General features: G+C 36.7%; 1 long non-coding RNA gene across 3 annotated transcripts in view; it reads right to left on the bottom strand.

The window, feature by feature from the left end:
• Positions 1 to 27701, bottom strand: part of LOC129463621 (uncharacterized) — a 593164-nt gene that overhangs the window by 375603 nt on the left and 189860 nt on the right. The window contains exons 2-3 of one of the 3 annotated variants that reach the window (XR_008651241.2): positions 4350 to 4410; positions 3075 to 3300 (exon numbers count right to left, since the gene is read on the bottom strand). The exons of 1 other annotated variant lie outside the window; for it this stretch is intronic. This is a non-coding gene — a long non-coding RNA (uncharacterized lncRNA). Of the gene's footprint in view, positions 1 to 3074; positions 3301 to 4349; positions 4411 to 27701 lie in introns of those variants that run through there. One more of the 3 variants, XR_008651242.2, reaches the window with a different exon arrangement.

Genomic DNA, 27701 nt, shown 5'->3' with positions numbered 1-27701 from the left:
GGAAACTGCGTCAAATTCCTACTTTGTACCAGACATGGCTACAGATCCACTGAAAAGAGTGAGGAGTTAAATATCCCAGGTATTCATTGAGAAAATGTATGACTCTCATTGTAACAATGGAGCAATTTGCTGATTATTTTTCCCATAGACATTAGTCTTGCCATAGTGACTAACCTTTAAATTATCTGGCAAATGTTTCTCTTTATAATTGTTCCTATTAAAGATAAAATGCTGGCTAATTTCAATAGCAGGAAAGAGCAATTAGAAAATTAAGGAGGCTTTCTCTTCATACTTCCATTTCAGAAGCTCTGTGTTAGCTTAAGTAATGTTTTATGCTTTGAACAGAGCTATTAGCAGATGGCTTTATTTTATGAAAAACGAGTGCTGCGTCTGAGGTGCCAACACATTTGTGAAATCAAATTCCAAGTTGCATTAATTAATGTCTATTAATAAGGTATAAATTCTCAGTTAAATACTTATTTGGTGGTGCAAAAATAATTATTAATTTAGTCCTTGTCAAGGGTCTTTTGGTTATGAGTAGAAGAAATCCACCACAACTAGCAGAGGCAAAATGGATGAGTTCACTGAACGATGACAGTCTGATCTTCCATACTGTTCCCTGTGTTGGCTGGTTTTCTCTGCTGCTGCATGTGTTTGGGTGCACCATACCACCCCTTCCTGCAACATACCCTCTGAGTTCTAACATCAACCTCAGGTTGTAACATTTGTGAGTCATAAATCCACTTTAACAGGAATGACAAGCATATGAGTATACCTTGGGTCAACTGTCTACCTCATAGTCCAATCAGGACTCGATTTAAAAATGCTACAGTTTCTCTGGAAAGAGAACTGGACACAGTAGTAGACACTTGAGCAGTCGTCAGAGCTGTCACTAACTGGTACTTGAGACCATGTGCCACTCAGCCTCACTGCTTTACCATAATCTCACCTGCAGAGTCCACAGGTGAGGATAGGTCATCTCTAACTTCTCTTAAACGACATTAATCGTTTAAGAAAACATCTTCCAGGCCAATGATAAAGAACATTACATCTGTGTGTTATGAGATTTCAAAGAAGGCAAATTCCATTGTTAACTTAAAAAGATAAAAAGAAACCTGAGAAGACCAAAGGATAATCAACATAATGCATCATTCCATTATAACAAAATATTTAATTATATTTCTATTGAAGAAAATAATATTAGCTAGCATCTGTTGTGCCCTATTAATAGCCAGGCACTGTACTAGGCATTAAAATCCATTAGTTAATTTAATTCTTACATGTATATAAGTTGGATATCATTACCCTCATTTGGAGATAAACTTACAATTGAGTTAAATAGTCCACTAAAGGTCAAGTGCTCTGAACAAGCACATATGAGAACCAACTCTGACTATGAAACTTTTGCCACAAGATGCTAGCCTTCTGGGCATTCATCTGACATGAGTATGCTTCTATCCATGCTTATGTGGTATCCTGGGTAAGGAAGATGCCAATTTGATGCCAAATGGATAGTGATATTCTACCCCAGTTATCCTGACCAACTATCACTCACTCATGGATTTGACTCTATCATCCATTACTGCCCTCCCAGGGCATACACAGAGGGAGAAAGCAAAAAAATAAATGCAGGGATAAACTAAGATGCTTTGGGTTTGTGAGACACAAGTGAATAGATGACAACCTTCAAAAGAGTCATCCAAAATATTATAGGGAATCATTTTACTTCTTGTTTACCCATAATTTTATTCTACTTTTTCATAAAATTATAGATACCAGTATATTACATGCTAATATGGTTTGGCTGTGTCCCTACCCAACTCTCTTCTTGAATTGTAGCTCCCATAATTCCCACATGTTGTGGGAGGGACCCAGTAGGAGGTAACTGAACCACGGGGGCACGTCTTTCCCGTGCTGTTCTCCTGATAGTGAATAACTCTCACCAGATGTGGTGGTTTTATAAAGGGAAGTCCATGTGCACAAGCTCTTGCCTGCCACCATGTAAGACGTAACTTTGCTCTTCCTTCATCTCCTGCCATGATTTTGAGGCCTCCCCAGCCATGTGGAACTGTGAGTCCATTAAACCTTTTTCCCTTATAAATTACCCAGTCTCAGGTATGTCTTTACTAGCAGTGTGAAAATGGACTAATATACATGCCTACATACTAAAGAGCCATTTAATTCAGACTGATCCCAGGATAACCTGTTGATATGGTTTGGATGTTTGTCCTCTCCACATGTCATGTTGAAATGTTGGAGGTGGGGCCTAGTGGGAGGTGTTTGGGTCCTGGGGGTGGATCCCTTATGAATGGCTTGGTGATAAGTAAGTTCTCACTCTATTCGCTCACGTGAGAGCTGGTTGTTTTAAAGAGCCTCGCAACTCCTCTTCTCTCTCTTGCACCCTCTTTCTCCATGTGACATGCCTGCACCTCCTTCACCTTAGGTCATGAGAAGAAGCTTCCTGAGGTCTCATCAGAAGCCGAATAGATGTTGGTGCCATGCTTGTATAGCCAGTGAAACCATGAGACAAATAAATCTCTTTTCTGCAGAAATTACCCAGCCTCAGATATTTTTTATAGCAATGCAAAATGGACTAACACACCTATCTAGCGAGTCAGAGGAAAAGCAGCACAGAATCTTGATAGTCCTCTGAATAGATAACCTAGATGACTAGTCCTTGAATGAATGAGAAATGGCAATGCTTATTGGGTTTATTTTTGAATCATCATTAATGGGGGAAGGAAAACTTAATTCAATTTCCCAAGCGTTCATAGAACACTAACTACTAATATATAATGCACATTATATGCATCTATCAAATACTGCCTTAGATAGTGTCATTGCTAAAAGGGAATTTACCCACTTTATAATATCTTATAAGACTGAGAACATAAATAGGCATAAGGCCACAGAGAAGCAAATATTAAGACTAAAAAAGGACAAGAAATAGACTGAAGGAATACAATAATCCAAAATCGATCATTAGCTTCATATGTTTCATTTTGTTTGCTGCTATGAAGGTCTTTGTCATTGTCATTATTCATTCAATAAATATCTATTAATATGCACCAGAAAATGTTCTAGGTCTGGGAATCCAGGGGTAAAAACAATTAGAAGTGGCTGCTTTCTTCATAGAACTAATACGTCATTTTCTTTATTTGTTATCAAATCCATGGAGATTCCTGATTGATTTAAAATACACATTATGTGTAGCTGATCTTCATAGATGTGTCTCTCTTGCCTTTGTTTGGTGTCTGTTTTACTTCCTGTGCCTCATTATTTATCAAGAAACCATTCAAACTGCACAACGGAAAATAAAAGATAAAAAGGAGGAAGAGTTAAATGAAAAAAGAAAAAGCCAAGTGTTCCCATCCAGTCTCTGTACATCTCCCCTCTGGGTTTATAAATATTTATTTTGCACTTTCTGTGTTGGAATTAAGATCACTCTGAGTTACCCCAGGAGTTACGTCCAGATGCAGGAAGTGGTGCTGTCAGCCTAAAGTCGGTTGTGCTTCCCTTAGCTATGAAGTATTATAGGAACATGTATGCTTTCAATCCTATCTAGGACTAGTCTTCAGAGTAAGCTATCATTTTTCCAACAGAATTTCAAGCTATTCTTGAATGCAATAATAACTAAAGAATACAAACCACACACGGGGAAGTATAGATACCTATTATCTGTTAGTCCATCACTGCACTCCTAGTGCCTGATAGAGTGCATTGTAAAAAGAAAGTACTCAAAGGAAATAATAAAAATGGATCCAGAGTTTATCTATATACAACCACTGAAGGATCACTTACTGACCTCCCACTATGAAGTTAGCTCTATCAACTTCTCCAATTTCAATTCATTTTTCCATCCCATTTCTGTCCTTTTGCCTGTTTCTCAAGTCTGTTTTATTTTATGTTCCAAGACTCATAATGTACAAGTTAAGCTACTAGCTGAATTCTTGTCCCTTTACTGTTTCCATCTGGTTCCCGTCCTTTATTTTGAGTTTTGTATTGTTGTTTGCCGTTTTGTTTTTGTTTTTTTGTTCTCCATAAAGTCTCTGTATTCTGCTAGGATTCCTTTAATTTGTTACTCTCTTATTTTTTTTAAGTGATATCTCCTTTCAACCCATCAGCAATTAACTGTTTAAAGTTAAACCTATACCCATATGCAATATACACAGCATGTTATCTCATATGTATGATATGGAAAATCAGATCAGGAGAGTGAAGTGCAGATAATGTTATTTGTTCAGCATTGAGGTACTGCAGACTGACTTGGGTCTCTTCTCCAATCAAGAGTTATGGGAAGTGATATCCTCAAAGTCATTCATCCAGCAGTATGACCCCACAAAGCCTACCTGGGATCCACAATCTGCTGTCTTCCAGACATACACCAGGTAGCATCTCTGCACACTTGTCCTGTAGTTAGAAATGAGCATTAAAGGGTATTTCCTCCCAGAGGAGCAAAAACATCTAATGAATGCTGGATGGCAATAATAAATAGGCTTAAATAGAAAAATAGGCCAACTCAGGAATACTTTGCCTCGAATAAAAATAGAAATAACTGAAATGGTTTTTCTTCTACAAATTGCATGAGTGGTTTTCCCCTTTACTTTCTTAGTAGTAAAGATTATTTTCTCCTGAATGCAATTGTTTGTAAATACCAAGAAACCTAAAAATATATCTGTTTGTAACAGGGATTTCTTAAAATACTCGAAATTAGGTTTTAAGAGTTGTCAATTGGCTTTATTTCCAAGACCAAATTTCTGAGTCAAACTCTTTAACTTATTTTATACGTAAAGATTTCAGTATGTACTCCAAATAATTGAAATTTTATGTTTTAAAGAGTATAACACCTGAATAAAATGAATTCTTTAACATTATGAAATATGCTGTCATTGTTTACATTTTGTAAAGTATAAGTGCTGTGCAACTTTGTTTACAGTTTATTTTATCAGAATCTAAATAAGGTCTATATGTTAAAATTGGCTGATTCATCTCTTAAATAATCTAGAGGCTCTTCCCTGACCCCATTCTAACATTTTTACAGAGAAAAAATGGACCATTCATTTCATAACATTTTCCCAACTGTTTGGATTTTGCTAATTGCATACTATGGAAAAACATTACACTTTAAGTTTTAATTATTTTTTAGAAAATAATTTCTTGAGTCAGATATCTATATGCAATCTCTTTAAAATTATAATCCCCAAATCTATGTTCTGTACAGGCCACCTTAATGTAACATTTCTAAAAACCTATTTAATAAACCATTTCATTACTGGATTAAACATATTCATGTGACAAAACATTTAGCATTTCCACTAGAATCCTTTGTTCTCTTTTGAACATGTAAAGAAGGAAACACTATTTGTGTGTCACAGTTTTATTCCACACCTCAAACTTTCTTGCTACTCTGCCTTTGCTTATTGACATAGTATTTGAAAGACAAAATGTGGGTCATGAGTTAAAGTACAAGTTGAAATGCGATAAGGTCTTTTCTACTTACAAAATACTGCCTTGTCCCAGACCACCTCCTTTACCCCTCTTATCCTAAAAATACAAAGTCTCGTCTTTACCATTTTCCACTGTGTATATCCTGACCACATCCTTGTGGTTCCCCATCTGCAAGTACTCATGACTTTAACTAGAGTTGAGTCTGTGTATTTAAAGGCAAAATTTAATTATATATTTATAGAGTATTTTTATCCAGGCCTCAAATTTATTTCTCTGGTGCACCAAATGTTTTTAAGGAAAATGCAATTAAAGTCCACCAAAACTTGGCTTTTGTATGTGCATAAGTTAACTGTGGTAGGCACCAGAAACACTAAAATTCTTTATTCAGCAAGGGACCAATCTGTATAGATAAAACACATTCTGGGCATGAAACCTGATTTCAATTGTTGGTTGAATCTACCCACCTTCCTTTGGCAACACATTACCTGGTACTTTTGGACTCTAGATTTTATAAACTTATGGCTAGTTAACGATGAATTAACTCACATTATGTACTTTATTTAAATTAAAGATAGAATGTGGTTCTAATGTCAATTTTAACGTCTAAATAAGGTCAGCAAACTCAAACTCGTGGCAGGATTTTCTTTATAATTTGTCTCTGCTTCATCTACTGCATCTCCTCCATGCTCTAAGCCATGGTAGATGCCACATGTCTGTAACATCTTATAATAAATATACCTTTTATTTGCATCAGAATTCACATGCTAATTGCAGAAAAGTTTCAGGTTCATTGCAATTGCTCTGGCCTGAAGGAGTCATCTTTAATGGTTTTCTGTTGTGTTTGCTGCTTTAATTTATGGCTCCCATGGCAATCAGTACTGCTCTCCTCCTGCGCATGCATTATCAAATATGCCTTTTGCAGCTGCTTGGGATGGTCTTAGGAGAGTAGAAGCAGGCGGGGGTGCCAATTACTTTCAGTTTGTAGACAAAGAAAAGAAGAACTTCCTGGCTAAGTTCTACGTCAGGATGCATGCCTCTGATCTTTAAGGCAAATGAGACAAAAACCTAACCATAATTTAACAGAGTAGCATGGGCATTATCCCAGCTTGCACAGAAACCATGTTCAGACTAAATAACCCACTAATTGCTTATGCTCAGTGTGGAGTCAGCCCCCACATAAGCGATTTACAGAATCCACTATCAACTTTGCATTGGCAACAAAGCAACCTTTAAAACAACAACCAAAGCTGGCAACTGGCAACTGCTGACTAGGGTGAGTTAGAACAATGTGGGAATGGTCACTTCTGGTACAAGCTGGATAAAAGGAGCAGGAACAGATGAGTAATTTAAACTTCCACATATTTCATCCAAGTTAGTAGCAAAACATGGCAGTCTCATTGGCCCCTGGAAAATCCCAACTCTATTTGTCAAAATCCTGGAAGTTCTGAAGTTTACCCAAAGAAAGAGAAGGAAGCTAGCAGCCTGTTAATTGGTTTGGGTTTTCAATTCACAAGGCAGCGGGTAATATTCACTCAACATCTTCCACTTTATATATCTTGAATGCATACTGGCTGCTCTTCTTATGAACTGCCACAGCACCTAAGATTAAGCTTCTTGTTGCATTTTACGACCATCAAGAAGAAACAGTAGAATTGTCTGGATGCTCTGCGCTCATGAACGAAACTACTCATTATCCTTTTTTTTTTTTTTTTTTTTTCTGAGATGGAGTCTTGCTCCAACGCTGGGCTGGAGTGCAATGGCAATGGGGCGATCTTGGCTCACTGCAACCTCTGCCTTTCAGGTTCCAGAAATTCTCCTGCCTCAGCCTCCTGAGTAGGTGGGGCTACAGGCGCCTGCCGCCACACCCGGCTAATTTTTGTATTTTTTTAGTAGAGACGGGATTTCACAATGTTGGCCAGGCTGGTCTCAAACTCCTGACCTCAGGTGATCCGCCTGTCTCAGCCTCCCAAAGTGCTGGGATTACAGGCATGAGCCACCGTGCCCGGCCTCATTATCTATTTCTTTCTGCCTGCTAAGCCAACATGCCTCACTCACTATGTCTAACTTAGCCTCTGTTTGTCCCCTCTAATCTAGGAGAAATTCTTCTTGCTAACCTATTATCTATATAATCTTTTTAAAAATATTTACTTTAATTATGGATATATAATGGTGGTATTCATTTATTACATAATATTAATCTGCCTTAGCATTAAATTAGATTATTAGATTACAAAGAAAACAGAAATCTGAAGAACATTACTATTAGTCCAATGCCATGCACCAAGTCAATCCTTAAAAAACACAATTGGACAATGAAAGGCAACCAAAGGTCTTTGTGATCCATGCCACACCAGACAGCACAGAGAACATCGAAGCTCTGAACTCAGGGGCATTTGACAATTTACTTCTGTTTAACTCATCTATTTTTTAGGAGAGAAAGAGAAATAACAGGCAGGTGGCACATAAAAAAATAAACAGTTCTCAACAAAGAAGATAGCTAAAAAAAGATGATCACAATCCCAAGGAACACCAAAATGAGAATGCAATGAATCCAGAAGGAAATACAGGTATTTCCAGTGGGATTGAAGCAACAACCTGCTGCCATTATGTTTCTCTTTGCCTTGAAAGTTCAAATATTTGTGTTTCTCTGAGACTGCTGATACAAACGCAGCTGATGAGACTCCTTCATTTAAGGCAAAAACTGACAGCCCATTGAAGGTGTCAAGAGTTCACACTGCTTCCACATGAACCTCAAAAATCAGAGTCACAAATTATTAGGGCTGGAAGACATTTGGAATCACTGAATCAAACTCTTTATATCACATTTATCCAGGGAAGGTAAGTGATTGTCCAGCTATCTGGCAAAAGAGACAAGTCTCACACAGATACCCAGACCCTTAGGTCAGTCCTCTCACAGGCTGATGTTGGTACATTCTTTTTAAAATCACTCACACATGCGACCATAAGACAACAACAACAACAACAAAAAAAGAAAAGAAAAGCCAGAAAATTAAAGGAAAACTGTAAAATGTGTATTCGGTGATGATCCAGTTTCAACAAAACACATCCATACCTCATTCTTGATGTGTAGATAGACTGATCTCAGGACCAGACATGCAATATTGTACCCGGTTTCAACAAACTCCCGGGCATACATCAGCGCTTCCAGCAAGAAACTACCAGTCATCCTTCACAGCATACTTGATGCTGCCTGGTGAACTCTTTTCCTATTTCCACATAACGTAGGGTGAGGACACATGTGTTCTGCTTTGTGTTTCTTCATAATATGTCATGTCTTCAGAAAACAAATTTGAGTGTAAGAAAACACTTTAGTCTCCTTAAATTAATGAATGTAGTTTGTAGAACAAAAAATTCATTTTTTTCTTTACCCAATTTGCATAGTAATGTCTGAGCACAAGCAGCAGCTCACAGATTTATACAAGGGCACTGAAAGAAAAATAGGCTTTCCAACCATTATCTTCCAAAATCCTGCCCCCACACATTACCAAACAAAAATAGACCTAGTTTATCTAGAAAGCTGAAAGCATGTACTATATCTGTCTACTTTATCCATCTCCATTACTACTGTCACAGTCTAAGTGACATCATCTCTCTAAAATCATTTTTTCCTAATTGATCTTCTTGCTTTTACTTTTATTCCTTACCATCTGTTCATCATTGAACAGTTATATTCCTTTCTTTTAAACATAAATTGAACCTGTTTTTCCTGGATAAAACCCTCCAAAGTCTTTCCAACATGCTCAGAATAAAATTCAAATTCATTAACTTAGCTGGGAAAGGAGGTTGCAGTGCTCCAAAAAGAGTTAGAGGAACTGAATATCACAAAATCTCCTTTATTCTTGGAGTCTATCTTGGATCAAATGAAGCTTCTGAGCCCAGAAAACAAACCCTATTTTGTAAGTAATATTTCATAGAACATTAAACATTTCTGTGCTTGCATCCCCTTTGCTGTTCCAGGCTTTATCCAGCTACTGTTTGACCACTCTGGATTCAATCTGCTCAAAGATACACATATCAAGATCTTTTTTTTTTCTTTTTTTTTTTTTTTTTTTTTTTGAGATAGAGTCTTGCTCTTTCACCCAGACTGGAGTGCAGTTGGCACGATTTCAGCTTACTACAACCTCCCCCTCCCAGGTTCAAGCAATTCTCCAGTCTCAGCCTCCCAAGTAACTGGGATTACAGGCACGCACCACCACACCCAGCTGATTTTTTGTATTTTTAGTGGAGACAGGTTTTCACCATGTTAGCCAGGCTTGTCTCAAACTCCTGACCTCAAGTGATCCACCTGCCCTGGCCTCCTCCTGAAGTGCTGGGATTACAGGTGTGAGCCACCGCACCTGCCCTATTTTCTTACTCTTGATCTTGGAAGACAAAAAGAAACAGTTACATACTCCTGAGTCCAGCATAATAAGAGGATGGTAACGTACAAGGGACTCTACCTCAGAAAAAGGGGGCGGGGGGAGAGTAGTATATCTGAGACAGGATCAAGACTTTGTGTTCTAACTACCATCAATGCTTTTAATGCAAATATTAAAAACTTAACAAAGAGGGAACCAAAGAGGGAAGCATTTCTATACGTAAGTGAACACTGAAATCACTGATGTAAGTTAGAGGCATGAGAGCAGCTGCAGTTAGAGCCAGAACAAAAGAGCGTAAGCAGAACTCTTTGTGGGTCAACTTACAGCTGAGACGAGTCAGCAGTTATTCCTTATCAGTTAAAAAAAGTCTGTTTTACTTTCCTTTCTGCCATGTAACTACAGAATATGAAACCCGATATCCCCAAATAAGCCCCTGAAAATCCCATCTATAGTCCATTACACTCAAACTGGCACAATTGTCCCATAGAACTGATATTTACTGTGTTTGAATACACATAGATATTAACTCTCCTGGTCTTAAAGTGTGAAACTTGCATTGGTCTTATCTGAGTTCCTTCCTCAGGAAACTGACCATCAGACCTCTCAGATAGTATGAAGGAGCTGACACTTACCAGGTCACTACATCTGGACAATGAGATCCCAGACCCCTCACCCATCATGACTGTCTAACGAACCACCTGCCTCCTGTTGACCAGCTTCTTTTGCTTAGCCCTCCTACACTTAGCTACATTCCTTCCCCTATTGTACTTGGTCAGAGAGATGGGTTTAAGACTGAACTCCCATCTTCTCGGCTGCACTACCCAATTAAAGCCTTCCCTGGCAATACTTATCATCTCAATGACTGGCTTTCTGTACAGCAAGCAATGGGACCTAGACCAAACCCTGGCACTTCAGTAGCAATTCCACAGTTCCCTAGGATCAACCCATGGGAAAGTAGGCATTCTTCCTGGAGATCAATCGTTTTTTCTACCAACTGTAGAGAAACTCTTTCCTATCCTTCTCTCATTACCTGTTCTCATGCATGAAGATAACCAATAGTTTTGGAAACTAGACATGCTCTGGCCACTTCTTCAAAGATTATGATTTGATACATATATGGTCCCAGAATTTTTTTTAAAAAAACTTCCTGCACCATTCTGATGATCACCCCGAGATGAACCACAACCCAGCAGAACTGGAGGGACAGTGCAAGGCTGCACCCATCTTAGCCAGCAGAGCCACTTCCACATCTTGAGATCCGACAGCCTCTGCTGCCCCCTGGTGGTCACTACTAAACTTACCACACCCCTCTCTAGTTCAATAAAATCAAGAAATACCTATTGAGGACCATGTCAAAAGTATGACATAAGAAGCTGTGACATAATGCCATATAATATATTTCTTCATTCATGTTTTGGAAGTCAAGAAACATTAGTCATCCTCCTTGAAACAGCTCCAAATACCTAACTAAACACTTATATATGAAACTGCCACTAAAATTTTGATTCAAAATGCAGAGAAAGCAAAAACTAATCTGTTCTAATATAGGAAATTTAAAACAAAACCTATACAGAGAACCAATAATAAGTACAGATAAAGTAAAATTGATTATTTTCTTATCAATAATAGTATTTTTTATCTTTTCAGAACAGATACTTTTTAATTTCTTAAATTCCTGTTGTAAAGTCTGTTCTGGTGCTTCTGACCAGCCGAAAGTAAATATACTAGGGTCTGAAACAGAACTAAAAAGCATGGAATCTGGGCACTCTTTCAGATATTTAGTAAATTTCATCAATCATTTCTTGTTGTTCATCAAACTGGTCACAAAAAACGAATCACAGATAAATTACAAATTTTTTTTTCAAGCATTCCTGAAAATTGCCTCTAAATTACTACTCTCAACTTCTAGAATTAGAGCACTATGACATATTTTCTAACTTATCTAATATTTCTTTTCCTTTGACGGGGAGTCCACTAAAGAATCATTTTTGTCAGTGTGTGTCTCCTCTAAAGATGCATTTACTAATAAGATCATTTTCACTTTGTGGGCAGACATCTGTTTCCAATTCAATTTCTGGAAGCCAAGCAGAATTCTGAGCAACTCACAACTATTTGACAGTTCTCCATCTTTGTCTCTGCTAGTAGAAACAGCCTTCTTAAATGTTCAACCCTTCCAAATGAATTAATAATATATTTATGTTCATGTCTAATCTAGTGTTCTCAAACTGGGATATTTTCTAGTCAAAAACTTCCCCACAGCTGTTTTGTAGTCCAAGGTGTTTGCTATATTATTTTTATGTGGCTGCATATCATTATAAACATAAAAACTACATTTTAATGTATCTAAATCTGTCTTTGATGCTCATCTGTCCTTTGATGCTCATAAATTGAATGTGCACTCAGGGACATGTGGGTGTCTTTTCACTATAATAAGCTGTAGTGAAATCTAAGGAGTTCTTATGGATAACCTTGGTCTACGAGGGGGTAATTTTGATACATGAGTATCTCTAGGATGCTGGAAAGTTCAATATTATCTTGAAATATATAGCTTGAAAGTTCTAAAAGTTTTGGGGAATTTAAAAACTGCCCTACATACTTCTTAGATCTTTAGATCTATGGCTAAGAATGAAAATGTATGGAATGTGTAGAACATATAGAGACATCAAGAATAAATTACTTAGAATTAGAGGCCAGTGAATGAATGAACTGGCACTGACACAGACAAAAAGCGGCTGAGTTTCTGACTGTTTTGAGGTCAGTGCAAGTTTAGGATCAAATTCACCCAGGCACCAAATGGATTAACTGTTATTTTTATTTTCTGGATCTCAGTGTATTTTCAGAACTGAATTTTTCCTTCCTGAATGACCTGCTAGCTCTTTCTGCCTAGAATGCTCTACCCTTTCATGGTCACACCTGACCCAACTATGAGTTCCTGTTCTGCCACCCACCTGATCAATCCCTAATTATTTCTGAAACAGCTGGGACACACCTGCTCTGTGATTTGTTCCTTAAGCTGAGCCTAACTGTCACTGTCAGTGATTGAATTTTGTATAATTTGATCATTCTGGACTAGAAAATGGTAGCTTTTCACTTTTCAATCATTCCGATTAGTCTAATGAGTAACTTGGTGGCACAGACTTTAATTTTTAAATCCTCAGCACCAGAAATTGTGCCTGACACATAATGAGTGCTAAGAAATGATTGGTTGAATGAATATAGATAGCACACCATAAAGGCAAAGTCAATTTCCTCTGCACATAAAATTAAAGATTATTTCTACAAACTTTGAGCATTGTTGCAATAAGGAAATACGCCTCTTATTTGCTTTTACAAGTTTAATTCCGGGAGCAATTTTGTTTATGCAAATATTTGCCTCTATTGTCAAATTCCAGCTAAAACAATTTTTGTTATCTATGGTTGTTGCACAAAACTTCCAGCTTCCAGTAGCAAAGTTAATTAAATAGAGTATTTTTAAAAACTTTGTAACAGGTTTAGCTTTGATTAATAGGTTTTGACCTATTGTTTTTTCTAAACTTAATTCCCAGAACTTATCTCCTTAAGTGCAATGCTTTATATATGGTAAATGTTCAAACTTTTATTACGTATTTAAAGTAATAGGAAAGAATAACTTGAGTAATTAGTTCCTTGCTACTTTACAGCAATTTTTGCCTCACTCCACTGATTCTCTATTAGATAAACTTCTTCACTACAAAATCTCATATACTTTTGATTGATGCCCATTCTGTAATGTTATCTACCCTCCAAGATCCCTGGGAGATAGAGTATTGGAATCTAACATTCAAGTCGTGCTTGTCTGCCTAGAGGCTCGCATTCATCAAAGTAAGGACATAAAGTACATTAAAATAAACTCTACTACAGCACAAATTTCTAAATCGGACTATTCTACACATGATCCTGATTCTAATCTTCTTTTTTCCGGAAATTCAGAACACCTAAGCTAAGATCAGGTGAAAAAAATGAAAATTATAACACGAGGAGGAAAAGGGGCTCATAGGATATTTGTCAAAAGGCCATGCAGCTTTTATGATTATAAAAGCATTTACCTCTGGAACAGTGAAGATTACAGGAGACCACCATTTCATCTGTCAGTCAAACTCAGAATGGCTCTGTTTCAAACTTCTGTAGCTGACTCAAAATGGAATGGCCACTATTCCCAAGCACCACCTGCCATAACTTGGTATTTTTCCATGCTTAATGAATCATATTTATTCTCCTGGATTTGGGAGAGTTGGAATAGAAAAGCACAGGGACTAAGATTCCCTTGCACTGAGTTACATTAAAAGCTGTACCTCACAAAGTCCACCTATCACTGTGTCACTGCTAATGGTTCCTCTGGCTTTATCTATATTCCTGCTTCAGATTATTTTTAGCAAAAATTTAAATGATGTTCAGGGGCTCGTTGGTAAAAGAAGTTTAATATGTAAGAATTGAAGTACATATTAGTGAGAATGGTTATGATGGTGATGATGATATGATGGATTCATGCTGCAATCCTGATTTGATTTGCTATAATTAGGCTACAATTTGGTCTATAGAGGACTAAAATCCTATTTGAAGTATAAGTGCATCCCAAATGTGGTTTATGGTTAAAAAACCTGACGATGTAGATAGCCAATTCCCACCAACTTATTGGGGTTACTTATTTGTTTTTGTTTGGCTTTATTTTTCTGTTTTACTCCTTTCTCTCATTTTTGAAATTATTTCTCAGAGTCAGTCCCAATTTCTTTGGTTTCTATTTACTAGGGAGTACTCATATATTTAAATATATTTACATATATTGTTATACATATATATTTCATATATTGTTATACATATATATATATGAAAGAGAGAGATATCTGTAAAACTGTGAAGCAACTTCTGAACTAATTTAAGAACTAGAACATCGCTAATTCTGTGTATACTACCTGACCCAAAGAAAATCAGCTTCCAAATACAGGCCCTTAATTTTGCAGTTTTTAAAAATGGTTTTACCATATGTATATAAACCTCTAAACTATATATTTCTATTGATTGAAATCTTTAAGAAATGATATTAAACTTTACATTATCAAGGTAAAATTGTATCAGACAAGGTAACCAGGCAAGGAGGACTTTTTTCAAGATGACCACAATAGGTTCATAACTATCGCAATATGGAATGTAGAGTGAACTATGTTGAAACAAAAGGCAGGAGAGATTTTCAACACTGGGTCAAGTTGGTGCAAAGGTTCTGAAGGACATAAGCCTGGAGGTTACTAAATGCAGTTAGGCCATCTATTTTTGCTAACTGGCGTGAACTGAGGGAGAGTAGAAGTTAGGCTCCGACCTCCCACAGAGACTGAGAGATAAGGGCCCTATCATTTTGGTGATTATGTTTCAGAGAATAACTCCCAAATCCACGTGAAACACATTGCTATGCTGTAAAACTGGCAAGAGGCTGGGAGATTTACATCTTAAAGGGGCAGAGAAAGAATTTACAATTTCAAGTTTTCTGAAATAAACTCACTAAGAAAAGGGAGATCAAGGGCTTAGGTCAGGAAGAAACCTGTCTAAAGTTTAGTCAAGCTGAAAGGAAATAGACCAATTGGTCTAAATATACTTCTAAATCCTTGTTTTCTCAACGTTACATTTCAAAGAGATTTACCCAATGAGTATGAAGAACTGTAGGTCATTCATATACACCCCATTATAATATTGCCTCACTTTAATATACCACATTTTAACACCCATTTTACTATAGATGAATACTTGGATTTTTTCTTTACTTTTTATTTAAGTTCTGGGGTACATGTGCAGAATGTGCAGGTTTTCTACATAGGTATAGATGTTCCATAGTGGTTTGCTGCACCCATCAACCCGTCATCTTTTTCTTTTCTTTTTTCTTCTGTTTTCTTTTGATTCTATTAACAGGGTAAGTGTATTCATTTGCTAGGGCTGCCAAAATAAAATGCTACCGACTGGGTGGCTTAAACAATAGAAATGTATTTTCCCATGTTTTTGGAGTCTGGAAGCCCAAGATCAAAATGTTGACAGATTTGGTTTCTCCTGAGCCCTATCTTGGCTGGCAGGGGGATGCCTTCTCAGTGTCTTCACATGGCCTTTCTCCGTGTGTGAACAACTCTGTTGTCTCCCCTGTGTCCTCATCCCCTCTTCTTAAATGGACACCAGTCAGATTGGCTAGGGCATTCCCTAATAAATCCATTTTAAATGAATTTCCTTTGGAAGTCCTTACCTCCAAACATAGTCACATTCTGAGGTACTCAGAGTTAGGGCTTCAACATATGAACTGTGGGGAGAGAGTTTAGTCTGCAGCAGTATTTTTGTGCTCATGTTCAACATATTTTGAGATGTTCTGCATGTTTTTACACATTCCTTCTAGTACACATAGAAATATTTCCTTGGGATGTTTACTTAGAATGAATGTTTAGATTGTCTGGCACTCTTGCTTTTCATCAGCACTTAATATTGTCAGCATTTCCACTATTTGCCAATCAATTCAAATTCTTTATATATTCTGGGAATTAATATAATTAATCAGTGGCGTATGCTACAGATGTCTTCTCCCAGTTCTGTTGCATATGTTCCACTTCCATGATGTCTTAATGAAAAGGTGTTGTTTTTAACACAGTACAATTTATCAGTATTTTCCTTTATGCCGTTTCTTTCTGTTTCATTGCTGTTGGAGTCCTAGTTAAGAAAATTATTTCCTACTTCAGTCATAAAAATTCACCCAAATATCTTCTTCAAATGTTTTAAAGTTTTACCCCAATATTCCAGTCTTTAATCCACCTGGAATTGATTTTAGTATATGGTACGAGGCAGGAATCCAATTTTGTTTTTTCCCATAGAGATAAACAAGTATTCGGCCCTATTTATTTTCTAGTCTACTCTTCCCTAAGTAGTTGCAATGCCATATGTTATATATAATTTCTGTATATTCATGGGCTGCTTCTGGCCTATTAGGGGCAATTGAATAGCATGTTTCTTGCAATATTTACTATAAAATACTATGACAGATGTATCCTGTTAGCAAAAAATAAGGTGGACAAATCAATCTTAGATGTATGCAGTGGGAGTTCACACTCTGTGTGGACGGAATAGACATGGGTCTAACCACTTTAGAAAACTATTTGAGATTATCTTATAAGATTGAATATATTCCCTCTCTCTGACCCAGCAGTCCCATTCTCTGTTGTGTGCTCTGGATCAGAAGTTCCAGTGTGGTCCCCAGGAGTGTCAGCATCAATGTCACCCTGATATTCAGCATTAATTGAATAGCATGTCTCTAGCTAATACTGTGGCTTTATAATGAGTCTTGGAATATGCAAGGGGATATTCCCACATTATTTTTCTTCTTCAGGAAACTCCTGTTTTTCAGCTTTTGCTATGCCAAATAAATTTTAGAATCTGTTTTTCAAGATGCAAAAATAAAATCTGTTGGGATTTTGATTGAAATTTCCCTGAACCAATAGAATCAATCTGTGGAGAATGAACAGTTTTATGACATGGGGGTTTTCTGTATGAGAAAATTGAATATTTCTCAATCTATTCAGCTTGCATAGGTAGTAAATAAAATTTTTGCACCATATGTGTCTGTATATATGTATACATATATATATGTATATACATATATAAACAATGAAGACTTCTTTTACATTTAAAAAATTTTATTCTTGGTTACTCTATATTTCTATGTTAATATACCTACACACATTTTTATTTGTTTTATGTTTTCCTGATGTTTTCATATATATCTTCTAACCATTTATTTTCAACTTTCTACATCTTCATGTTTTATATAATTAAGATCGACATATTTTATTCAAACTGGCATTTTTTTAACTGGCAAGTTTATTCTTTCTTAACTTAATGTGATTACTAATATATCAGAACTGATTACCATTTTCACTGTGCTTTGGAACTGTTCCATTTTTTATGCTTCTTCCTTTTTTTATCTTTCAATTAATTATATTTTAGTTTGTTCGCCTCTGTTTTTCTTTCCTTTTTCTAAGCAATTCGTAACTTACATAACATATTCTAATTTTGTAACTGGCTACTATTAAAATGCTGCCATGGGCACAAAACTGTAAATCAGTTTCTTTATCCTCTTACTGAATAATTAAAAGACTTTGAATAATTTAGCTCTGATAATATTTCTGCCAATGATAATTTTATCCTTAATTTTGCTTTTCTTTTAAAAATGAACACATCATTATTATTATGTTATGAAGACAATGATTGGCTCTAATTATATGTATACATGTTTGTGTGATGTCCTCTCACATTGAATAGTGACTGACCAGTGTGGTCAACAGAATATAGTATAAGCCATATAATGTGACTGCCAAGAATAGGTTATAACAGCATTTTAACTTCTACCTTGGTGCTGCTTGGATTACTGATTCTGGAAAAGTCTGGCCACCACATTGTGAAAACATCCAAGCACTGTTAGGGAAAGTTAGTCCCAACACCAATTTCCAGCTGTGTGAGTGAGCCACCTAGAAAGTGGATCCTCTGGCCACATGTACACCTTTACCTGCCTGCAACCCCAGCTCACACATGACTGCAACCTCATGAAAGACCCCAAGCCACAACCATCTGCCCAAGTCACTTCCAAATTCCTGATGCAAAGAAACTGAGATAAGCAATGGTTATTGTTGTTTTAATACCACGTTTTGAGCTAATTTATTACTCAGCATTAAATAGCTAATGCAACATATTTACTAGTTTCTTTTCTCACAATTCTTTTTTGCATCTTCCCTGGCGGGTTATTTTTCTTCTTCTTGAAGAAAAACTTTTAACATGCCTTTAGTGAAGTTAGTGCTAAATGAACTTAGATTTTCTTTATATGAAAATATATTTCTTTCAACCCAGTTATGTTGTGTGAGTACTTTGAAAGATTTATTCTGCTATTATTTGACTTCCAACTATTTAAGAAGGCTGCTGGAAGTTCAAGTGTGGTTCTTTCTAGGTTTCTTCTTCCTCTCTGGCTACCTTTTCCCGAGGTTTTCTATGGACTAAGGTGATAGTTTTTCAACTATTCTGCTTTGAATAGTTGAAATGCAGTGTACTCTGTGTCTTTGAATCTGGCCAACGCCTTTTTGAACATTTCACCTCTTTCATTTTATGTATTCTTCTAAGATCATGATAAGATATATCATTAAACTGTCCCATTCAATCTTTCATGTCCAGGATCATCACTTTACTACTTTCCTCTTTCCTATGTTGCAGCTGAAGTAATTTCTTTACATCTGTCTTCCAGTTTTCTCATTCTTTCTTCAGTTATATTTTATGTGTTGTTTAATCGTTCCATTAAGGTTTTCTTTCAATTACTGGTGTTTCTTTATAAAAATTCTACATTTGCTTCATATATGCTGGTCATTTTGGTTTCAAATATTAAGTTGAGGTACTTGCTCTCCATTTTTTATTTTTATGAAAAGCAAATTCATCATTTCCTACTTTAGTGTTTGCTATAAGTCACTAATTAGAGACGTCTGAACTAGCCAATAATTTTCCTTTCGGAAACATGTAAATATTTATATTTAATAAGCATAAAACTACAAAGATTTCTTTTTCATGCAAATTTTGCTAAGTTGTATCATTCTATATGTTTATTTTATTAGATACATTGGATTATAATTTTACCAACTTATTATGCTTTACTATTTGTTTCCTTTTTAATTTCTGATAGTATTTATGTCTTGTTTTTATTGTGTGACCAGAGTTAACAATTTTGCTAGTCTTTTTATATTTCTTCATGTCCCTATAATATTTCTTTTCTTCCATTTTCATTGAGTGTAATTTACTATTTTCTTACAATTACTGAGATGGAAGCTCAGATGATTAATTGTCAGCCTTTTTTATTACTAGTCTATGTACTTTCTAGGCTTTTCAGTTCAGGGATACATGTGCAGTCTATGCACTTTTAAGGGTGCACTTTTCCATATAAGCATATTTTAATAGCAACATGCAACTTTCGAAAGTAGCATATTATTTTTCATTCAACTAAAAATATTTTCTAATTCTCATTGTGATTTCCTCTATGACCATGAGGAACTTAGAAGTATACTTCTTGGCTCTCGATATATAGCTATTTTTAAATGGATTTTTTTCTTAGATTTGTAAATTAATTATACCTTGGTTAGAAATTACAGTCTATATCATCTCATTTATTTGAAATTTTTGAGACATGATTTGTGTGGCAGCATATGATCAATTTGACTGCCCCATTTGTCATCTTAAAAATGTATCTATAGTTATTGAGCAGAGAAGTATGTTTTAGGGGGGTTAAGTCTGTAATGAGTACTTAAAATTGTTATTTTTTACTGTTCTTCTCCACTTGTTTTATTAATTTTTTCTGTTGCCCATGCTGGAGTACAGTGGCACTATCTCAGCTCACTGCAACCTCCACCTCCCAGGTTCAAGTGATTCTCCTGCCTCAGCCTCCTGAGTAGCTGGGATTACAGGCACCGCCACCAAGCCCAGCTAATTTGTATATTTTTAGTAGAGACAGGGTTTCACCATGTTGGCCAGGCTGATCTCAAACTCCTGACCTCAGGTGATCCAACCTCCTCAGCCTCCCAAAGTGCTGGGATTACAGGCTTGAGCCACGGTGCCCAGCATGTTCTATTAATTATTGAAAGACATGTTTAAAATTGTCCATTATCATTTTATATATGTCTATTTCTCATTTTAGTTCTGTCAGTTTGTTTTGCATATTTTGAGATCATATTATTAGGTTCATACAATTTATTATTATATCTTCCTGACTGTCTTAGTCTTTTTGTGCTGCTATAACAAAATACCTGAGACTGGGTAATTTATATGTAACATACATTTATTTATCACAGTTGTAGAGACTGAGAGTCCAATATCAAGGCACTGGCAGGTTCAATATTGGGGGAATGTCCTGGTCTCTGCTGCTAAGATGGTGCGTTGTTGCTGTGTCCCCAAGAAGGGGTGAATGTTGTATTCTCACAGTGCAGATGAGATAGAAGGGGGAACCTAAGCTAGCTCCCTCCAGCCCTTTCCTAAGGCACTCATCTATTCTTGAGGCCTATTCCCTGATGACTTAACCACTTCTGAAAAGGTCCGCCTCTTAATACCACCAAAACAGGAATTAAATTTCAACATGTAAACTTTGAAGAGCACTCCGACCACAGCACAGGTGAATTTTCAGCATTGTGAGTAGCTTTCTTACCTCTAGTAATGCTTTCTGACAGCTATTCCAGGTTTTTCTGGGTTACTATTATATGCTATCCCTTTTTTCACTTTTGGGATCTATATTTCACCTGGGTCTTCGCCTGGGAATTCTTAGCTGCCTCTTTTGTTCACTTATTCCTATAATCTGGTGCACACACACACACACACACTACATATCTCACACATAGCACACACACATCATCTACACATCTACCACATGCATACACACCATATATCACACATACATACACACACCCCACACATACACACACACATACACACACACATCTCCAGCTTTGCTTGTCTTTTCTAGGATAGTTGATCCATATCACCTAGAAATGATAAAAAACAAAGCTATTGATTATAGTCCCTTTTCCTTTTTCTCTTATGAATTTTGTACATATTTTACTTCTTAAACATTGCATACATACAAAATACTTCATTTTATTGCACTTGGTTTTATTGTGTTTCACAGATATTCCTTTTATTTTAAACAAATTAAAGGCTTGTGGCAACCCTGCATTGAGCAAATCTATTAGCACCATTTTTCCAACAGCATATGCTCACTTCATGTTTCTGTGTCACATTTTGGTAATTCTCAAGATATTTCAAACTTTTTCATTATTATTATTATTATATACATTATGGTAATCTGTGATCAGTAATCTTTGATGTTACTATTGTAATTATTTTGAGACACCACAGACTATGTTCCTATAAAATGGAAATCTTAATCGATAAATATTGTGTTCTGACTGCTTCACCAACCAGCTATTCCCCACCATATTTCTCCCTCTCCTCAAGCCTCCTTATTCCCTGAGACACAATAATATTGAAATTAGGCCAATTAGTAAATTAGTAATTCTACAATAGCCTCTTAAGCAAAAGGAAGAGTTGCACATCTCTTGCTTTAGACTGAAAGCCAGAAATAATTTAAGTTTTGTGAGAAAGGGATGTTGAAAACCGAAATAGGCTGAAAGCTAGGCCCCTTGCAGTAAACAGTTAACCAAGTGATGAATGAAAAGGAAAAGTTCTCGAAGAAAATTAAAAGTGCTACTCCAGTGAACACACAAATGATAACAAAGTGGAACGACCTTATTGCTGATATGGAGAACATTTGAGTGACCTTGATAGAAGATTAAACCAGCCAGAACATTCCCTTAAACCAAAGCCTAATCCAGAGCAAGGCCCTAACTGTCTTCAACTCTGTGAGGCTGAAAGAGGTGCGCAAGCTGCAGATAAAAAGTGTGAAGCTAGGAGAGGTTGGTTCATATGATTTAAAACAAGAAGCCATCTCCATAACTTAAAAGTTCAAGGTAAAACCGCACGTGCTGATAAAGAAGCTGCAGCAAATTATCCAGAAGATCCAGCTAAGATAATTGATGAAGGTGGTTACACTAAACAACAAACTTTCAATGTAGATAAAACAGACTTCTGTTGGAAGAAGATGCCCATCTAGGACTTGAATGGCTAAAGAGAAGTTGATGCCTTGCTTCAAAGCTTCAAAGGACAGACTGACTCTTGTTAGGGGCTAATGTAGTTGGTGACTTTAAGTTGAAGTTAATGCTCATTTACCATTTGAAAAATCCTAAGGCCGTTAAGATTTATGCTCAGTTGAATCTGCCAATGCTCTTTCTATGGAAAAACAAGGCCTGGATGATAGCACATCTGTGTACAGCATGGTTTCCTGAGTATTTAAAGCCCACTGTTGAGACCTACTGCTTAGAAAAAAATATTCCTTTCAAAATATGAGTGCTCTTTGAAAATGCACCTGGTCACCCAAGAGCTCTGATCAAGATGTACAAGAAGATTAATGTTGTTTTCATGCCTGCTAACACATCCATTTTGCAGTCCATGGATCAAGGAATCATTTTGTCTTTCAAGTCTTATTATTTAAGAAATACATTTTGTGGCCGGGCACGGTGGCTCACGCTTGTAATCCCAGCACTTTGGGAGGCCGAGGCGGGCGGATCACGAGGTCAGGAGATCGAGACCACAGTGAAACCCCGTCTCTACTAAAAATACAAAAAATTAGCCGGGCGTGGTGGCGGGCGCCTGTAGTCCCAGCTACTTGGAGAGGCTGAGGCAGGAGAATGGCGTGAACCCGGGAGGCGGAGCCTGCAGTGAGCCGAGATTGCACCACTGCACTCCAGCCTGGGTGACAGAGTGAGACTCCGTCTCAAACAAAAAAAAAAAAAAAAAAAAAGAAATACATTTTGTAAGGCTATAGCTGCCACAGATGATGATCTCTACAACGGACCTGGGCAAAGTAAATGGAAAGCTTTCTGGAAAGAATTCACCATTATATTTGCCATTAAGAACATTCATGATTCAAGAGAGGAGGTCAAAATGTCAACATTAGCAGGAGTTTGGAAGTTGATTCCAAACCTCACAGATGACTTGGAGGGGTTCAAAACTTTCATGGAGGAAGTAACGGCAGATGTGGTGGAAACAGCAAGAGAACTAGAATTAGAACTGGAACCTCAAGTTGTGACTGAATTGCTGCAGTCTCATAAAACTTGACAGGATGAGGAGTTGCTGCTAATGGTTGAGCAAAACAAGTAGTTTCTAGACATGGAATCTATTCCTGGTGAAGATGCTATGAACGTTGCTGAGATGACAACAAAGAAATTAGAATATTACATTTACTTGATAAAGCAGGGTGTGAGAGGATTGACTCCAATTTTGAAAAAAATTCTACTGTGAAAAAATGCTATCACTCATTCACCACATGCTACAGTCAGATCTTTCATGAAAGGAGGAGTCAATCAATGTGGCAACCTTTATTGTCTTATTTTCAGAAATTGCCACAGCTACCCCAGCCTTCAGCAACCACCACCCTGACTAGTCAGTAGACATCAACATAGGGGGAAGACCCTCCACCAGCAAAACGATTGCTACCTACTGAAGGCTCAGGTGATCATTAGCATAGTTTAGCAACGAAGTATTTTTTAATTACAGTATGTAAATTGTTCATTTACTTAGGTGTGAAATAATGCTATTGCATACCCAAGAGACTACAGTCTAGTGTTACATAACTTTTACATGTGCTAGGAAAACAAAAAATCTGTGTGACTCACTTTATTACAGTATTTACTTTATTGAGGTACTCTGGAACCAAACCTGCAATAGCTCAGATGTAGGCCTGTAGTTACTTTATACTTTTATGTAATAATATCCAAATCTGAAGTACTGTGTTTCTAAATTATTTTTGGTGTCATTGACTCTCATATATTATAATTTTTTCTTGAATTTTACAGAATTTTTTTTGTCTATGTTCAATATTTATTTGAATTTACTCCATGGATTCCTTAAAGACTAAAATCAGAATGCTTCCCTCCTAAAGGAATTAATACATTTATTTCTCCTCAAAGTAACCTGGGTCCCCTTTGAGGATTCTAGTTTATATTAGGAATATCAGAATTACCTTCACTCCCTGACATTGATTCTAATATCTAGGTTCCTGTTCTTTTTATTGGTTTGGGCATTTGATTCCACAGTACGTCTAGCTTTTACGTGTGTTTGTCTCACTATTCTGTGTTCTAGCTTTTAATTTTCTCAAGTGCCCAGGAATATATATATTGAACATAGCATGCATTTTATTTATGCATGATTGAGTTGTATTGAAAAGGTGGTTTATTCAGAATCAGTCATCTGCCATACCACTTACAGCTTCCCTGCTCCACCTTCATTTCTCCATCCTGGGATTTTACTCTCTCTTTAACAGCAGATAGATCCATATTTCTAGGGAAATCCTTGTTAAAAGGTAACCAACTTCTCCTTTATTCCAAAAAGTCCCCAGTATTTTTCACTTACTAACTTACAATGGAAATACATCCCAATAAACCTATTGCATATTGAAAATATCATAAGTTGAAAACGCATTTCATACATCTAACCTACTGAACACCATAGCTTAGTCCAGCCTTCCTTAAACATCCTCACAACACTTACGTTATTTCCCACAGTTGGGCAACATCCTCTAACACAAAGTCTATTTTGTAATAAAGTTTTCCTATCTCGTGTAATTTATTGAATTTGGTACACTGCATCGTGCAGTCTCTGTTGCTCCTCCTTGTGCTCACAGGGCTGACTGGGGGCTGCAGCTCACTGCTGCTGCCCAGCCTCATGAGAGAGTATCGTATCACATTTTCCTAGCAGTAAAAAGACCAAAAATCGAAATTCAAAATATTGCTTCTGCTGAATGGATATTGCTTTTGCACCATTGTAAAACTGAAAATTATACATTAAACCATTGTAAGTTGAGAACCGTCTGTACTCAAAAGCTGACTTATACTATTTCAGGCAAAGACCTCTGTTTCATCCCATTCTCACCAAACATACTACCCATTGACGATTCCCCCGAGCATGGGTGAGACTGAAGGCCTGGGAGGATCACCATTACAGTGTGGTAAAGACTCTCCATTGGAAGAGGCATAGCAAATGGCAGACAGATCAGGGAAGCTGAAGAATAAGTTCAATATGGAACCTATTTTATAGTATTAGGTTCCCGCTGAAGGAGGATGAATTGTTCAGAAAAGTGAGTGAATTGGAAAGATTTTAGATTTATCTTCAAAGGAAAAATACCATGACTATCTGCTTTGAAATCTGTATGAAGACTAGAAGCATGATTTGAGCTAATATATTCCAGGTTCCAAATTCTTCCAGTGAAGGGAGGCTACTTTACACATTTTATTTCCTTAATACATATAGAATGGAACCTTGGCTTTTGGTGAAAAGCCCTGGGCAGTTTTTTTTTTTTTTTTTTTTTTTTAAGCTAGTTAAGATGCTTTTTGCAAAAGAGGTCTCTTCATTAGTAACCAGCATCATTGCCATGCTTATTTATATCTGCCTTCTGAGTGGCTGGAACAGAATTCCAACCTAATACCATTTCTGCTTTCAAAGGACTCTATCTTCTAGACCTCATTTAGCATGAGGATAGAGAAACACAGATAAATGTCTTATCAGGCGAAAAAGTAATTTCATGTTCTTGCAGTTCTTTTCTCTGTCTATTCAAATGCAAGATGCCCTTTCATCTTCTACAAATGCTTTTCTCTTAATCCGCAAGAAACTAGTTCATTCTTTCTAACAACATCATTATATTTTGAGTGAATTATCACAGAACAATTAAGAGCTGTTCTCATGTGACACACTTATCTTAGGCTGTTTGTTTCAAAATTTGATTCAGCTGTGCCCTCCACTATTTCCTCATTTTGTTGAATGCCTTTGTCAGCTTGGAGGAAAGAAAATAACACAGTAGGGGGCAGGGCAAGAGTCACTGTATTATAAGACATTATTGCCTTTGGAAACAATGTTCTCCATTGTAGTTCAATGAGCTAGTAAGAAATGCATTATTTTGTTAAAAGGCAGTTGTTACTATCATCACATCAAAACATCTTATAACATTAACTAAGCTATTGCTCTGACATTTTTGTATATAAAGCGAAAATTGTTCATAAAATCATATGTTGTCATGGGTTCCATTTTCATGCTTCCCTTTAGAAATTTTGTGTCTTATTACACAACACATGACAGAGTGATGACTTTTGAATCCTGAGATTGAAACTCTATTAAACAAAAATGGTATTAGAGAATATAAATTCATTTCTGTAATTTGCAACTTCTGCATCTACAGAAGAGAGATTTTTGAAGTTTATTTTGACTAAAAGTAATGCAGCTAGCTCAAGGCTTCACAGAAGGGGACAGCCTGAAAGAGCGAAACATTATTACAACTATTAAACAATCTTAACCTAGTCTTATTTTTTTTTTTTTTGCCCCATAATTCCATTAGGCCATGACAGTAAATAAAAAAGTCAGAGAGCAGGAGATAAAATACACCTTTGGTTTAGGCTGGATGCTTGCTGTTTTATAAATCCACTTATTATCAGAGAAACAAAATTTCTCATTTGATCTTTTCTTAAGAGAAGCCTTGAGCAGCATAGCTGTATATAAACCATTTTCTAATAAGCATTGAGAAAGTTCTTTGCCCACTGAAATGGTTTGGCTGTGTCCCCACCCAAATCTCATGTTGAATTTTAGCTCCCACAATTCCCACGTGTCATGGGAGGGACCTGGTGGGAGGTAATTAAATCATGGGGGTGGGTCTTTCCCATGCTGCTCTCATGACAGTGAATAAGTCTGATGAGATCTGATGGTTTTATAAAGGGGAATTCCTCTGTACAAGCTCTCTCTTTCTTGCCACCATGTAAGACATCCCTTGCTCTTTCACCATGATTGTGAGGCCTCTCTAGCCACATGGAACTGTGAGTCAATTAAACCTCTTTCCTTTATAAATTACCCAGTCTCGGGTATGTCTTTATTAGCAGCATGAGAACTGACTAATACACTCACTCAGACATTTTCTGATGCTTATAACATGGCAGCATGAAGCATTGCCAGTATCTCTTCCTGACACTTTTTACCGCATGCAATGGAGGTAACACTAAAGGATAGATGTGATGTCAGCTATCCAGGTGCAGAGAAAAAATTATATCTTTTTTCTATAAAGAAGCTCACTGTACTAAAATATAGTTAGAGCAAATTCTGTATGTTAATTCATTACCACATCTTTAGTAAGTGCCTGCCATGTGTCAGAAACTAAATTAACCACTGAAAACACCAAGTAAGACATGGTCCCTATGCTGAAGTACTCAGTGCTTAGTCAAGGAG

The sequence above is a fragment of the Symphalangus syndactylus genome, chromosome 15 (genome assembly GCF_028878055.3).
Source record: "Symphalangus syndactylus isolate Jambi chromosome 15, NHGRI_mSymSyn1-v2.1_pri, whole genome shotgun sequence".
NCBI lineage: Eukaryota > Metazoa > Chordata > Mammalia > Primates > Hylobatidae > Symphalangus > Symphalangus syndactylus.
The sequence above is the reverse complement of the archived record's forward strand: the minus strand, read 5'-3'. Positions and strand labels throughout refer to the sequence as shown.